Source organism: Ylistrum balloti, unplaced genomic scaffold, assembly GCF_031769215.1.
Source record: "Ylistrum balloti isolate Yb309-2 unplaced genomic scaffold, AGI_CSIRO_Ybal_v1 Utg370910, whole genome shotgun sequence".
Taxonomy (NCBI): domain Eukaryota; kingdom Metazoa; phylum Mollusca; class Bivalvia; order Pectinida; family Pectinidae; genus Ylistrum; species Ylistrum balloti.
Genome location: NW_026782516.1, coordinates 473,859 through 492,458, shown reverse-complemented (window position 1 = coordinate 492,458; position 18,600 = coordinate 473,859).

The following is an 18,600-nucleotide window of genomic DNA, read 5'->3' as shown; positions in this document are numbered from 1 at the left end:
TTGTGCTGTGTCAATACAATATGATTTAATGGCCCTTACTTTGCAACCATTCTTTATACTACCCGCGATGAAGTTCCAGAATTGTTAAGGCACACGATTGGTTAAAATCGAGGTATTGCTTTAATGTTTTTACTTAACCAATATATACATATATATTTAGACTACGGGCCATTTCCAGGGATTCGCACTTGTCTAGGAAAATTCAAGGTCATATAAAGGGATAATGTAACTGGCATTGTAACTGAAAGGGTTGATATGTAAACTCTTTCATTTGCAGCGGCGAAAATATTAATTATCCTGAGAATGAAAATATTGGTTTTTCCTTGATTTTATTAATATGTTACATTGGTAGTTTGAGAAGTCTTATCGGTACCTCAGGATAAAAATAAAATATTTCGCGGAATATTTATTGCTTCTTAAAGATTCTTGATGCAAGGCTTTATACAAGATATTTTGCTTTCCATTACTTGATTCGTATGTGGTTTTGAATGCTTTGATTTCAAGAAATCACAGAATTCACCATTTGACCGACAGCATGCTGCATGCATATTTACGAGAATTGGATAGGACTAATCAGTCGTGATTGGTTAATTGGTTTTTGCTCAATAATTTTCCATTCTTGGTGTGTATCTTAATTGGTTTGTATCCCGTGTAATGACTCCGTGAAATACTTTCATTTGAAACAAATTCGGGACACACACAGAGAAAAACATCAGATCTATGTGATGAATACTTTCATATGCAGGGTAAATGAGGCTGGGCACTTCTGTTTCATTACTCAATTTTCTATAACATCAGCCCCTAGTGTGATTCTCTCTTGACCGATTCGCATACATAACTGATTAAACAGACTGCCTTGTTTCTTCTTCATTACTTGATAGCAACGATAATTTACATGGTTATTGTTTGGTTAGCGCTTTCTCCGAGAGGTATACACCCAAATGTTTCGTAAAGCATTGGTAATATTTTGTCTTGTTGGTACTGTTGTCAGTCAGGGTGTCGTCCGTGTCACGTTGTAATACCCAATCAGTTAAATTTCTAACTTGTTTTTACCGAGTTACTTTTTGAGTGACACTTACTACTTTCTCTTTGCCGAACATACATGCCTATTAGATACTTATGTAGTGTAGGTGTTTAAGGTTATTCAATTAATACAGTTGCTTCAGCTAGACTTCTTCTGAAACTGAGATATTTAAAGCTAGATATTTTCTGATATTTTAATGCAACTTTGCCAATACCAATGCTGATTCGGTGCAAAGTTATGAAACTTCCTGATAAACATTAAACAAAGAAAGGATTAAAGATTCCGACACTTCAGAGGTCTGTCGTCTGATGTGGTATGAAGAAGATGAAGTTAGTATATAGACACAACATCTATTCGATCTGCATCAGGACTTATTAGTATCGGGGAAAATCGATATGTTGGAAATCCAGAGAACCGTAAGCCACTTCCAATAGTGTCGCAATTCCGTCAGACACACTTCTCGTTACTTCCCGCAGAGTTTGTATACATTTTCACTTGTCAAGTCCTCAATTTTATATGAAAAATACATGAAGTGGTTGTTTCAGCATAGTTACTGATAGACCACAAATATAAATTGTTTCGACTAATATACATCCCTGATAACATGCATTGTTCAACTCATTTTGGTTTTTTAGTGTGTTTTGGTATTTTTCTTTGTATTGTACCACGGAACGAAATGTTCGGAAAACTGCTTGAACACCTTGGTTTTGCATTACATTATCTGGTCAAGCAAAAGAAGATGTCATTGTACAATCAAATAAATAAATAGGGATAGACTATTCTAATGTGTTTTATGATGCTTGCGTCGTTTCTGTGACTATCCGTCAAAAATGCTGTTGTATCAAACCCATATCACTTAAAAAACGGGGAATTTACCAACGAACGGTTCAGAATTATGCGCACAATTTTCATTGATCTTCATTTATCAAATAAGCGTGAATGTGTAAAATATTCTCGAAAAGGTATCCTGTGTAATTTTTAAAATGTATGTGTCTTCTTAAAATATCAAATATACGTAAAAACCCAACTAAAAATATCTTTTGCATAAATCTTATTTATAAAAGTATATAGGTGCTGAAACAGTGTATTTATAACATACACCGAAGTTAATTGTTTTGTTATATATTTGTTTTCACACAGTACTATTACAAATTGTGCTTCGAATGTGTGAAACCAGAGCGTCTGGATTATTTATGAAATTTGAATAAATGCATGATATATGACAGGTGTTTTATATTCCATCACGATATTGGAGTTGGAACACTACACTGACACCAGTTTGCGTTAGTGAAGACACATTAATGAATTAGTGACACCATCAAAGTGATTAAGGGTAGTGTCAAGGTGTAAAGTTTCCTGCCTATTCCCTGGAGAGTAGACTTCTACACCTAACGTTACATGATGCATTGGAAACGGTTACAAAACTGTCGATACTGTAGTGTAATTCAAACGTATGACTTACATAACTCTATCATCACCTGAAACTATCCACCGAGTGTCCCCAAGGATTATCATTTCATTTATAACCTTCCAGGTAGTTAATGTACGTGTTTGAATGTTACAACTATTGTAATTAATGACTGTAATATATCCTATGTATATACATCGAAATGAGTTTTATATTTAAATTGTAGTTGGCGCCACAAATTAGTAAAAAATGCAAATATATAACTTAATATTTCATTTGCTTTTTCGTAAATAATTTAAGGTGATTTACAATAAGTTATTGCCACATTTTAATTTATTTATCGATAAATGCAAACATTTGTGTGGATTTCTCTCATCCATACACTGCATACAAGTGTTAATATTCATATATAGACATTGCTTTGTCCATCGAATTATTTTCAAAAGGTCGTAATTCGTTAACGTTTTCCTTCCAAAGATTAAGTAATTTAATCGATTACAAGTATTGCGAACATTCAAAACCTTTGATCCGCATGATGTTAATTTAGGACATAGTGAGAAGGACCCAATACAGCTTCGTCCCGTGTGAGTTTGAACCTACCTGATATGTAAATAGTGTTCAGACATAATCAACCTTTACCTACTTGAAGGTCGAATGAGTTAAGTATCTTCATTTACTTCGAATGTCCCAGTTGTGTTTAGCACACAGATAAGTGACTGGTGAATGATACAATCCCTTTGGTCTTCTTATTATAAGACGCGTTAATGCGATTCTATAGCATGGCGATCACAACAACATTAGAACCTAACTACAGCGGAGTCGTACAGACAGCGATGAAATAACGTCTTCATTATCAATAAGTGAATAGACAATTCTCATAATGTAGCACTCTTCATGTAATTGATACCTGGTGGACTCAGCTTGAAAGTATTTCCCCTTTTGAATAATCAAATAAGACTTATTATGTACACTGTACTAATCAATAGTTGACACGCTACCACCTGGGTGTCCAGAAGATATATATTTGTCGTTTGGTTCGTGTAGACAATTAAGCACAATTAGGTCACACGCATTGGGATTTGTTGTTTAGCTACACCCAGTAAATGCCTAACTAACATGACCTCATTTCCTTTAATATGGTCATTAGCCAATCGGTTACCAGTAACTGTGAGCCAATGCCTTTCACATAACACCTTATAGGCATATACATTCATTAGGAGTCTGAACTCATATTTGGACATTTTCAATCTAGATACTACGACACAACTGCATTTTTTCTCGATTTCTGCATATTTCGAACTCTTTGTCCACTTTCAGAGTAAATTATAGAAATGACATCAGTGCCAGAATTGAGGTTGAGATTATAGTTTTTCTGTTGGTATTTGTTTTTACTGCTTTTGAAGAACTGTCCAGTGAAGCCCTCTACTATTTCATATATACTTTTTTGACGAGTTTCAAAATTCTGTATCTTATCTTCCTTGGTATTAAATGGCGATATTCACTCTTGTTCCTTTTGTACAATATCCGAGGTGCATTCAGCAGGTAGTAGACACTGCTGGCGCACTGCTAGTCCACGAGATCAATTCAATTGAATAGTGGAATGGTTCAGAATATACACATGCACTTGACGTTCTTCCTTAAATGATCGTATATATGAAAAATATGAGTTTTACTGCATTATGGGTACAGTGCATCACCCATCTAGATTATGACATTACTTTTCAGTCCCTTGATGTCGTTTAAGCCCTAGTACACAGTAGTATATTACCTACGAGTCATATAAGAACGAGGCAGCTGCATGATGAGGTTAACTTTATTGGTTGACTCTGCTGCATCTTACCTAAATTTGCATTCACAGTTGATATTCACTTGTGTGTCTTTTGCTCCATCTTCGAAATGAAATAATTTTTTGATAATTTTGCATTTATTAATTTTATGTGTAACGTAATAAATACGGAGTTTAATCATTAGCATAATTATTATTATATTTATCATTATTTAACATGTTTTGGACTAGATTTTAATCAAAATAAATCTAGACTCTCTACTCTGGATAATGCGTGTGATATATGCAATCATTAATTGCTCTAAAACTATATAAAAAAACCCGTTCATATTACAATCTTACAAACAGTGAGAATTTTACCTACATATTATTGAATATCTTTATCCAGATATCTGTAATGTAAGAAAATAAGTTTATCAGAAGGAAATTATATTCAAATTTATGTTATCAATTGTCACTCGATTACTCCCCCAAGAGGTTCATTTCGGAGTGTGTTTTCAATGTCATCTGTGATGACCTCTTATATTAAGTCGGTGAAGACATTCACACACAAAAGTCATGAAGAATACTATAGCCCAGAGTAATGTACGCCTTCTAGTACTATATCTATGATTGATATGTTTACAAGTTCCATTGGCGTAAATCAAATTGCGGTCAATGTATTCTGGCAACAACTTGACCTGAATGCTGTATATGTTTATCGTAATATTAACCTGTCTATTGCAATAGTAATGCAGTTTTTTTCCGTTTTAGTATCATTTGACTTTAATCTACACTTACATGATATCAAATGTCCATTTATCGAAAAATGATACTTTCTATTGTACCTCGTTTTTCCATTGAAAAGTTGGGTATCTCTTTTGTGATAGATGATCGACTAAACCACGGATAAGAAAAACATGTATGTTGAAACTGACGACTTGTGACAACCGACTGTGAACCAATACATAAATATAGGGGTTTAACGCCTTTACTACCGCCGACGCTATATTTGTCACGCGAAATCGTCTTTCCTTAGATATATCAATGGCGATCACATGACCTGGATTCCTCAATAAGCCTTTCCTTAACAATTTGTAAATGACAGTTAGGTATGGAGAAATGATGTCTATTCCTGCTGATGGTATTTTCTTACGATAAATCATTGTGTACCAGCTTATGAGCCAATTACCTGTTCTTTTCAACATACAAGAGATCTTTTTGTGATTGTAAGTCTTCCTCAACACATCGATCTATAGATCTGGATAGGTCAAGAACGTTAAACGTCATTCAATCAATGTTCAGTGTTGAGACCTTGTTCCCATTATAGACCTCTGATCATTTCTATTTCTCTAATCGTTTCTATAACGACGGATAGTACAATAGGCATCTTTAATGAAGTCGAATGAAGAGCTCTAAATAAAGATGTCCATCTTCATTACTCGCTTTTCCAGATAGATTGGAGTGTTGGATGAATGTAGATCACAGTTGAGGAACATTAAGGCTCAAAGGATTTAATCATTTTCCATTTCTGATACGGCATCCTTAATGAACACACTGACTGGATTAGTCTCATTTGGTATCTTTTGTAAAATGACAGTGCTTTACAGAAATAAAAAAGTTTTAGCTTTTGATATCTGTCTCCTGACTGGCTGTTCCTATTTCATAAACAAGTTATAGAGATTCTAATGTCCCTAAGGTATACATCATCAACAAAAGTTATACTTGTTTTAGCAACATTTAAGTGCAACTTTTTAAAATTACTATAGTGTAAAGAATGATTTGCGAATGATGTTTTGGTGGTATTGTTTTATTTGTTTTTAGAAAGGATTTGAGTTTCCCACAGGTAGAATAGTATAAGATGACAATGATGTTTTAGTAGGTCGTTACATTAGGAGTTAAATAAAAAGATTTAATATCAATCTACGTAAATTTGTGAACTTTAAAATTTCCTCCTGTTTATATTTCATGCGTATTACTGACATACTAGGTGCATGTCCAATTCTGGCATTCTTTTGGCTTGGTTTGTTCCTAGTTGTACCTTTCCCTATTATCTTTCTTCTCTAGCTAGCTGCTGTAGTGATTAACCTAGAACTGTTTGATGACTTCAAATCTTCATTCGAACAGTGTTGAAATACACACGTGACTTGGTGTTGTTCTTTAATAATGATAATATTACGAAATTAATTTTGAATTTTTGGGCTAGTTGTTTTACTTTAATTTCGACCATTGTCGATTTTCTTTGTTCTCAGCCTCCTAGGTCCTCCTAGGTCAAGCATCATTGACGAGTCCTTGAAGGACGAATTATGTAGAATGATTTATTGTTCGGCTCTATGTTTCTAACTCTAAAGCTGTATTTAAAAATGTTAAACAATTGGGTTTTTAACCAATTTACTGCCACACAAGATCTTCTCAAACAGTCATCATCTTCTTTCGAATGGAAAGTATTTATATACGGAAGAGGCAGGTTTGTTGGAAAAGTTTCCTCTATGAGAAAATCATCTCAATTTGTTTTATATGTGGTGCATTGATATTGTTTTATGGTATTCAACGAGTATTATTTTGTGGAATGCTTCAGGAATCTGCGCCATCAATGTAAGATTTTGGTATCTATAGTATCAATAGGCATGAAAAATAAAAACGACACACACATATATATATTATACATTCATTAACAATAACATCTTCATGTAAACAATAAACAAATTTCTTATTCTTATTATTTATTAGGATTTTGTTTAACATTTGTGCATAAAAATGAAATTATCCATTGTCTTATTATTGTTGAGAAAATTCTAAATAAGAAACTCCTGATAACTTATTTCAAAAAGACGTAGATAGTTGCATTAGTTGGAGCAATTTCGCTGCTCACCGTATGTTTTTTTAACATTTCATGTTTGTTTTTATTAAAGGTAAAAGTCGAGTTTCATACTCGTCATCCCCGACCAACCACTGTAATTTTGGGTTTTGAGTTTGAACTTCAAAGAAGAAACTCTGCATCAAACTCACACTCAAATTAAGTAAAACACTTATAATAATTGAAAATAAGATGCATCATGTAATGTAAATGTTTCGCTGAAATGCTGGTTTCAGTATACAGCATTTTCCATTAAATACGTCCAAAATCAAAGAAGAAATATTTGGAAGCAAAAACGTAAAAATGATCCGAAAATACCATTTGAATATTTTCTGTTTACTTATTTATTTATTTTTTTTTTAGATTTTATCAAACAGGTAACCCAAAACAAGGAAATGTTTTAAAATTAAACTAGACATCTTTTGTAATCCTATCTATTCAGTTACTGGCTCTTCCATTTTGTCCCGTCTTTGGACAATGACTATCCTGTGTGAAAAATCACGTCTCCCTTTATTCCTAGTTTTTCTTGTACAGGGTTTTCGTCTTAGCAAAAAAAAAAAAAAAAAAACAGAAAAAAAAACAAAACGTCAGCGTTGTCTCGACAATACTCCGCGCCCCTCTCTATTGTTTCTTTGGGTTATTTCATATCTCTACTACATGCCTCTTCCCTCATCCTGAAGCATCCTTTATACATGCCTCATCCTGACACGTTCTTCACTGAAATTATTATACAGGATTATGTGTCGACTAGCTCGTACCGAGTTCTTTAACTAATACCCAATTACAAATAATCAATTTGGTTTTTTTTCCCTTGCTTTTCCCTCTTCAACTCGACGCTCCATTACTCAGTTGAAGGGTGTCAAAGCACAATAGTATGACTGAAATATTGGTATCGTCTTGATTACTACATTATAATTAATTTTATAAGTAATTTATAGCTTGATCTCACTATTCGCGAAGAATCATGACATATCCATGTCTATCTTAATGGATTATAATGCGATTTTCACATTTGATCGTTATTTTCGTTTTCAGTAATATGTTTTTTTCAAATTAAGCAGATAATTATTTAAGGAAATGCCGACTTTGTTACGGTAATGATATGTTCTCAGTGAATCATTAAAAAGTTAATACTTTTCTGTAATGGCTCTAGGGATGTGACAACTATGTAAAACATATTGCTCTCCGAAATGTTTGACCTATTTGCAGTAAAACACGAGGAGAGAATTTCCCAGGATAGACATTCACATTTCACTGCCAACATTAACCTTTCCCTTCGAATTATCAACGTAATCTTGTGACAGAGAAATGCTCCTTCAAAAATCGTCATGCTTCTTCTATTGTTCTGTTCCGTATTTGATCTACATTCTTTATCCTTCGAATTGGCGACAATGGGGCATAAGCCAGTGCAACGGCAATATGATTAAGCGTCCGGGTAAATCGGATGGTTGTCACGTAGTGCACCTATTGATCATTTACATAAATGCTACAAGCTCGATGTTCTTCATTTCAGGTGTAAAAAAGATACTGGTTGCTCACATGCATTGGCATTTATATGAACCCCTCCACTATATGTGATGTGGTGTTTGTGGTTATTTAACAGTCAAGGCATTTCACGGAATTACTTAAGATATTTCAATATATGTCATCTGGTGTTGCGGACATGAATTCAAACAAAATGATTAATGACCATTACTGGTAGTTAATAGAGGACATAGAAAAGGTCTCTTAATGAAGCCCATCGTTCACTTTGACGAGCAGGATTACGTTATTGAGTACTCAAAATACTCTAATAAGTTATTGCAAGTCAGTAAATGTTTTACAGCATCAGGTAGTGTTCTTCATTGTTCCTTATGTTCCAATGCTATGTAATAATACAACGAACAAATGGTATCAGTTGTGACATATTAAATCGCCTTGTCGTATTAGTTTTTCTTTCTTTCTAGTATTACGGTTTATTTGAACTAAGCCCGCTTCATAAATAGCAGATCATTAATCCTCTCAAAATTGCTACATGTATATCTCAAACATGATAGCCGCATCAACAGCAATATTGGTCAATGTTCTTCAAACAAACAAACAAAAAAGAAAAAATTAATCTTAGAGCCTTAGAGTATCTTTGTATAAGGCTGCATATATGTCTACTGTATCTAACTAAAGTTATTAAAAGAAGCTATTCTCTTTTGTGTCTTTTGTAGTCTTTGAGATAGTAGGTGGTAGGCACTGCCGGTGGACTTATTATCCCCGAGATTTAACGTAACCGTATTCATTCACGCTGTTCTAAACTTTTCCTCGATATGAACATTACGAAATTTATTCACCTATAGGGTAGCTGTACCTACCCATCTCGTTTTTTACTTTTCTTTGGATCACTTTAGATCCTCCTTCCTCAGTTGCCTCCTAAGACTTGAAAATTTAAGCCCGTAGTATCACTGACGAGTCCTAGAAGGAAGAAACAGCTATATGATGCAGTTTAATTCATTTGTGTTTGGCACTAGTGTAACTAACTTTAGATTATCAAAAGGTGCTATTCATTTGTATGTCTTTTGTACAATCTCTGAAGGGGTTTCACGGAGACATTTTAATCAGCTTCTTATACTAGCAAACTGTGACGCTTACAAATTAAAACGTCACTGGAAAAAAACACGATGTCTTTTTATCTAACAGCTTATGGTGGAGGTGGACACGTAAATAGAAAATGGTGTATATTTGACGGGTCATATCATGTCTCTTAATATGATCTATGACGATTTTTTTCCTTTTTTAAGATGCTAAACTTCAAAAGCATATGTATGACACCCTGAGTGGGAAGCATGCAGGTCACGAAGGTACAGAGTGTATACCAAGTGTACACGCAGTGGCATCCAGATCTATGTATACAGTATACGATTACTGATATACAAGTATACGATAAAGTTATTATCAACCAGTTAATATCTTGATCACAATAAAGTAGCATACAAATGTTACAGATGTATTGGTGAAATTCAGCGCCAGTCGAGCCAATGCTGTCATGGCTTAACTCAAAATATAGCGAAATTGAGACGTTCAGACATATCGTCTATTCTCTCAATCAATATGCGGGTAAATGAAAGTCTACAATATCTGAAAATGTCAGCTTTAAGATTAATAGGAAAGGTGGTGACTTACTGCGTCTTACTGCATATTGTTTTTTGGTACTGTTTTCACAATAAGTGTACACTTTACTATTGAATTACTACCACTTATAAAGCTGTTCACAATAGGTTTAACATAGCGGAATTTCTAAGACATCTTATACTTTACGGTATAACTATTTCGTTTATAACTTGCAATAAACACATGTAGTTATACGCACAAACAAAGACATTACAACTAACACGAAGGTCTTTTCTATATAACATTGTTTTGGTAATGAAAACAATTGTTTCCATAACAAGTCAAGGTTTTTCGAACGTACATTATTTATTCATTAGCGCCCAGTTTGGCACCTTCTTAACGGCGTGAACCCCTATTCAATAACCTTTAACAAATGATTAGCATGTTTACAAAAGAAGATGTCCCAGTACGATGGTATATGTCATTATGTACTCATGGGAAACGACGACTGTTCAGCACTGGTGTTAAACTTAATATTTCTGATGTCCAATTGCTTCACCTTTCAACACACAGCGGGTATTGGACTTCAACAGAACAGTGAACTTCGTTACATTGATTAAAACATAATGCTAACTATATAAAGTTCATTAAGAATCGTCAATATCTTTTGTAAGTGAAATGTTGAATTAATAGCAAATATATATAATATAAAGTGGTTTCTTTAATACGTCATATATTTTAAGATTAGTATATGTTGCGAATACCCAAATAGAGATATAATTTCAAAATATAAGCCACACAAATGAAAGATATACATTTGTATGTGATTTCGGTAAACACAGATTAATTTCTTCCTTGCGATATTTTTATTTGTCGGTGCTTCTTTTTTTATATAATCATGTTCTAGAGGGTGTTTTCGAGAATGGAATAAGCCCGAAAACAAAAGATACCTTGAATATGAAATCATAATCCTAAGATAAGAATACAACTATCAACTACATGACTTTGTGGAACAATACATCATTTAACTGTATGGCAACTCAGAAAAATAACCCCATAAAATCAAATTATTGAAATAAATATAAAAGAAATTAACTTTCGAATTTTTTTTTAAAATATCGCATCAAACTGTTCAACTGTCATTTGAATGATTTGATGAGATCTTCTAAATGAGCTATGTTTATATTTAATTGCAATGAAAAAATACGTTTACATTTCTTTTTATTTTACTGTTAGAAATTAATCATTAGTTTTGTTTTTATTTTATTTTGAAATTACATAGATACACGTGATTCCTAATCTATAAATATGTTCACCCTGTTTGATGAAGCGTACACGTTACCCCTGACACCAAAAGTCAAAAATGCGTGAACAATGCACTGACTGCGCAAGCTTATTTGCCCAGGGTGATTAATGCTTCCTTATATTGATTTTTAGTTCAAGGCTGTGGAATATTTATTTTCGGTTGTGTAGACACGTCAGTTTTTAACATCGCGGTGAACTCCTATCTTCAGTCATATAAACCTACATATTAAGAACGTTTGAGTTGTCTTTGGCCGTCGCTAAAGTAAGCCGTTAGTATGACCAAGGTTAATGTTATATTCAAGAGATGGATTTGAATATAGAATTTAAAGCTCTCCATTCAAAAATCGTTTTATCTTTTGATTTTTATGACATCACTTGTTAAAATATTGAATGTTTGTGTCATCAAATATTTCCTGTCATTACATCACTCGACTAAAACTTGACCTTTCTGTCATACAATTATTTACTCAAAAATAAGCAAATGTTCTTTTAGGTACGAATGTCTATCTTATGTAGGTATGACAGGTTATGAATGTGTGTTTTTGTAGTTATGTATTAATCAAGGAAAGTCTGCGAATTAAAAGAAATATTGAAAATTAAACGTTCTATAAAGAAAGGAAAACTAACTACAACGATGCAAAGAAAAGTCTTGTTATAATGTTGTAAAATGGAGATTAGCCGCAAAAACAAAAAAAATCAAGATAATGCCAACATGGCATCATAATCATAATTCAAACTAAAATTCCATAAAACTAGGGCAAAGTATGAACAAAAGTAAGATTTATAAGGAGAATCCTGAAAAGTACAAGGAGAATAAGACCAAGTGTTCAGGAAGAGTAAGCGTATTCTGCGTCATTGACGACATCTGCCATTTAAACTTAGGTAAATCTACGGAAGTAATATTACGTTTTCAAATGAGAACAAAAAACAACAAGCAATCTAACGAGAATCAAATAGCAAATAGACAAGTATAGAATATTTCTCAATGAGATCCCAAAATAACGTGATGTATCACTGATTTTTTGTCTCTGTATATAGTGTATTGTTATAACAAAGGATAAATTCCCTTTTCACAGACAAGAAATCCAATTACATCAGACAAGGAGCAAGGAATTTCCGTCATATATTTGTAGACACAACAACATGCTTTTCATTAATGGTCTTGGCATAGGGTTCAACAAATGCAATGTCCTGTTCTTTTTCGGATTCTTTATGCTTCATATTCTTTGAAGAACCATGGCCTGAATGCATTCATTGAGCTCTAAAAGTAAAACCCTACAAGATGTTTGCGACTTTTATTGATAATTTGGTGATCACCTCCAGGTAAGTCGGAGCTGAAGTAACAAGGAGAAGCTAAATCGGGTCATGTAGGAAGAAGAATTCTTTGAAGATGGATACATGTATAAAATTCTTGATGATGATCAAATTCACCGTGTTACATTGATATCACCAGCTAGCAAAGATGTATCTATCGGTTAGAGCCAACACATTCGACTTTTATCTTCCTTATATGCATTGGACATTCAGTAAGCTTTTTATTTTCATTTCTTTCATTTCCAGCATTTTGTAAAACAAATACAAGAAAATTAATCTGGAACACAAATTAATAAAAGGAGTTCGTTAAAGCGAGAAGATGATTACCTGACCGTGAGACGGAAATTTACTTCCTAATAACAGCATTCTCTGACGCACCAACATTTAATAGGTTATCAATTATACCGTGAACGGTTATCAAATATCAGCGAATCCTACCGTAATTGTGTTCGGACATGCACTCATACACAGTGAACATAAACATAGAGCTAGAAAATAAAATTTCTACCGGAGGTTTTTTATAATAAATTGCTAAACTATAAAATTATATGTTGGTCAATAAATGCCAAGCGCGAACAAAACGTTATATGTTGTAGATTACCTTGGCTATGTCCAGCGACAACCCCAGTGCAGATGAATTATTTATTTAGTCGCATATCGATTGGTGTAGTTTGTTAGCCAACAGGCCCCAGTGGCCAAAGTTTATGTATCTTTGTGTTGTTTTCGGTAATGGAATCCTGGGACCAAGTGTATATCACTCCCTCTATTGGTAGTTAACATCTCTCAGTTATCCCGAGGTCAGATATTTTGTAGTGTCTAAAACATTATTTACACGAATTGTGCTTTCAATCGTAAGGGTGAAAACAGGTCATGAATGCTTAACATATGCTGTTTGTTGATTGATTAGCCATCTGCTTTTGTCAGGATAAAGCTCGAGAAATGGAAAAGGGGTAAGCCCCTGAGTAATGTGCATTGGCGTTGACACACAGTTAATAATATATACGATTGTCATAAACCTCGATAAATAAATACGTGGAAGATAATATACCGACTTCTGGAATGCAATAGGGGCATGGATTCATAGGATTCATACTTTGATTAATGAAAGTACGAATATATCACTGGCCATGGATTCGACTCGAACTGATAGTTGTTATGGCCATTGTTATCTTCTTCGAATTGATTACTGTGTCAAATGGGTAAGAAATCTTTATTGTGCTTAAACATGGAACAAAACAAGTAGATATTTCTACAGAAATGCTCTGTAATCATCGTGAAAAAGAAGTGAATTTGTATCTGCTTCAGTCTTATATTACTATAGCACACATATATCATTTGTTTCATGCTGATGAAGGTCATGTGTTGATTCTGCGATACAATTGGGTACGACATGTATGATTTCGTCCACAGTGCCCTGATGTTCTTCAAGCCAATAACGACAACTTAAGCCATACGGACAGTTCCGTAAATTAACCAACTGTCCATTGTGTGTCTTTTGTCTTTCCAGTTACAACCCTTGGGAAACAATAATTGAATTGATATGGCAATTCTTGTTCGTAGACGTATACCGATAGGGAGTAACATATTTAAGAACACAAATGCTGGCGTGCAGAAATCATCAAAAACGAGTACTGTCACCTCCAATTGATGTTGATAGGAGATGAAAGGACGTAACCCTACCCGGTCATTCATCAATGCACTGATTGTCCTTTAGGTGGTGTAGTATATAATCTTATTTCATTTAAGAAGATAAAGGGACGGATTGTTCTAAAAAATGAAAAAAATGTTGTTCTCTAAATTAGCTCAGTATGTGATTGATTTGGTAGAGTAGTGTTAGATTTTAATTATCACGTACAACAAACAAAAAAATAAGACAAAGCAAAAAGCATGAAAAACCAACAATAAAATACAAAAAAAATATGTATATATATGTGTGTGTGTATGTGTGTGTGTATGAGTGTGTGTGCGTGGGTGTGCATGTGTGAGGGTGTTTGTGTGTGTGTGCGTGCGTGCGTGCGTGTGTGTGTGTGAGGGTGTGTGTGAGGGTGTGTGTGTGTGTTATTGGGCCCTTTATCAAGACCTCTGGTGACAGCGGTTTCACACTAACCAAGTATCGCACTTCGTGCATAATCCAGAATGTGAACGAATGCAGACTGTTAACTCAATATTCAGAGAGAAATTACACGATTAATGTTACCTGGGTGATTTCTTTTATTTGACTTAACCTCAACACCCTGTCCCCTTTATTTCAACAAGAGAATGTATATATATAGAATACATGACCAGTGCCTTAAAATATTAGCTGTAATATTAGCTTTGCGAGACACTGGCCATGCATTATATTTATCCTGCAATGATTGAAAATCGAACTATTTAAAATTTAATAGTTTTGTTCAATCTGTGTTTACCTGACTTTAACGTTACGCTGCATTTTGCCTGAGGACAGACGTTTAAATAATTGCTCCGCGTGGAAGCATAGTTCCAAATTTCATCGGATATAAAAGCGATTTTACTAATTTTTATTAATCAACTTTATCATTACAACATGTAAATCGATCATAACACAGCAGCATCTAAATGGTGATTACGAATAAGGTATTATCAAACGATTCCAACAGATAATGTCTGAAATTTTGATAGTTTCACTTTTGAAAGCCGGATTCACTTGCGGGGTAGGCACAGTCTCCTGGATTTGGCATTTGTTTCAACCAATACTGACTGCCCTCTGTCAGCTCCTAGGTTTCGACTATTCAGGCCCTTATCGTCAGTGACAAGCTCTACAAGGACGAAAACAGATATATGGTGTACATATTTTGTAAATTGGTGCTTTCTAACCTGAGATATCAACGACCAAAAAATGAATGGAGAACGACGGGAATTAATTCTTCAAATTATATTTTCCATTATTGATGTTTAAACCAAATATACTTCGTTATGTAATTTAGCAATGTTCATATTTATCACATGTTAAGTTGGATATTCTCCGTAACTTACACGGAAGTGCATTGATCGTTAGCTGAATGAATGAAGAGGCATGTCATGGCCTGCCATGTACACAATACAGCGAACTAACTATCTGTCCTTGGCCTCTGTCTGACGTATTGGAAAAACATCTGAAATCAACATGAAACTTATGACAATATCCTGTAATTTAAAGGATGTGGTCAAACCTGTCATAGTTGAATATGATGAATGGTTGTTTGAGCTATAGTCATTTGGCAGTACCGAGATCACAACACGTATCTATTTGTGTAAGATGCTGAACTATGATCCACGACGATTGAGGGTTTCCACGAGATGACTTTGTGACAACATTATATACAACTATACACTATTTAACGTAACTGACCAAAAATTCCAGACTAGTGCATTATGGTGAATGACGGAAAATGCAAAAGATATAAAATATTTAAGATTTTAAAATTAGTGCGTTTGTTATTTATCAATTTCATAATTAAAGTTCTGATTAGGTTTATGACACTTTCATTAATTGTCACGGTCTTATATATCATTTTCATTCCTGAGAGTTATAAAAAATTATCTTGTAATTCAAATAAGCGTATTCGGTGTAGACAGAAAACATCTTGCGTAGTCCCTATCATCAACCGGGATGAATGACAATTCACAGATTATTATGTCTCAAGCTTCGTAAGCAGCATAGCCTGTAGGGACTGAGGAATAGTGAAATAAAAATGACTTAATTCTCCAGCAGATGCAACAGTCTTTATAATGGTCAAGACGCTGCAGTGAGGAATATGTCTTGAAAAGTTCGCACCAAGGAATGGCGGTCTACAGAATGCCCTGCCTCTGGTCTCTTCAAATGAAAAAAAAAATAATGCTTAAAGCGACAACAACTATCAATTTCGCCATATTTAACTAGAATTAAATAAGTTATTTATATTTTTGTTTCTTGTCTATGATAACATCTGAGGAACATGCATCAATAGGATTACAATATAATGTCGTGATATTTATGATTGATATGCACTCAAAGGAATAAGTTCGCGAAATATCAAACCGAATACAAATGTTACTATGACAGTTGTTGTCGTCGGAAATTTTATTAATGACTGTCGGTGACATCTAATATCTGATCCCTGAGTATAACACTGTTTGGCTTGCTTCATTTCTATCCTTTCATTAATGATTTTTAACTTTTTTATTTTTTTTCCCCAAAAGCTTTTAAGGATAAAAAACAGCAATTTGTTAAAAACACTTCTCGAAAAACCAAATGTAATTTCATTATATTATCTGATAAAGTGTGGATATATTGCAATTTTAGCGTCATAAATATTCCATGGTTTTCTTAACCTTTCAAACGAATTTTATCATCTCTTAAACTATATTAATTATATTGTGCTCACCTCTATCTTAGTGTTCGGAAGATAATTTTCCTTTACGTTATAAGTGCGTCGTGTGTATGGCATGGAGGGCTGCTGTACTTTCTGCACGTTTCTCATATGAGATATCCGCATATGTCTGACAATGTACGACCTAATGCGTCCAACGTCGCAGGAGGGTCTGGCTCAATTTCATCCCAAACATGCTCGAAAGGAGACAATTCTGGTGACACAGCAGGTCAAGGTAGCAACGTTCTGCTGTTGAAGATATACCCAAACATACGTATAATATAATGCGTTTTCCTTGCTACGCTAACTATTACGGATAGATGGAAGAAAATGAGGATGTATAATTTTGTACGGTAGCACACATTGGTCACGTTACCATCCATCATAACCAACTGAACCCTTACATCTATTGTAATGCCACAATGCTACCTCCGCCGAACTGACGATGCTGAATCACACAAACGTCACTGTTACATTCGACCAACGGTACAATTGCACAAGACCATCATTGCTATCAAAATCTGGACTCATCTGTGAACTTTAGTCTAGTCACTGTTGGTGAATCGCAGATGTCTACTGCACTAAGCGCAAACATGTGGTGTTGAAGCGAAACTGGACTAATAATGGTACCTAGTGCTTGGATGTTGACTTCTTCCAATCTGTCTTGTACTGATTTTTGACTTAAATACTTCAAGCGGGCAATGAGGAGGAATGTGACCAATTACGCTTATGCAATGTTCGTCTATACGTGTATTGCCGACGTGACCCTCGTGTAGATGTTCTGTTCGTAAACGCTTAAGTAATGTGTCTGTTTGTCTGCAAAAAATCCTCCGCAAAGTATCTATGATATCAATGTGCACCCCAAACTGTCATGCCACGTTATCCTGAGACATTGCAGCCTCTAGCATGCCAATAGCACCAACACGCTCATTTGCACGTGTCATGTTCCCGACAAAATTATCTGCAGAAAAATAGTAATAATTTGATACATTGCATAGAATAAAACTTCAAACGAAAGATAAAATTATTGTTCAATTCGTATGCGATGCCTAAGATCAATCCAAAATGCATCCAAAACATACTACTAACCAATCAAACAAGTTTTAATACTTCGGAATAAAATTATCGCTGAGAAAAATATTCCGGTTATCATTCTCTGATTTTCTAATTGTAATCATATACCGTCCTTTCCTACTGAACCTGCCTTGTTGTAGCAGATTGGTCTATAACATTTCCTTTTATTCTTAATCTTAAGCTCGACCACAATATTACGATTACTGTTATATATATCAAGAGATAGTCACCAAGATGACGTCGGTATACTATGTATTTATAACTTAGGAATATATCATTTGCCTTTTCAAAATTCCAATGCATTCTTAATTCAAATAACCACGAATATCAGTAACAAAGTTTCATTTCAATGCAATTTGCTTAACAGTGCATCTGAAGATAAATCTTTGATTTGTAATTTTATATTTCAAAAAGTGCATGCGGCCT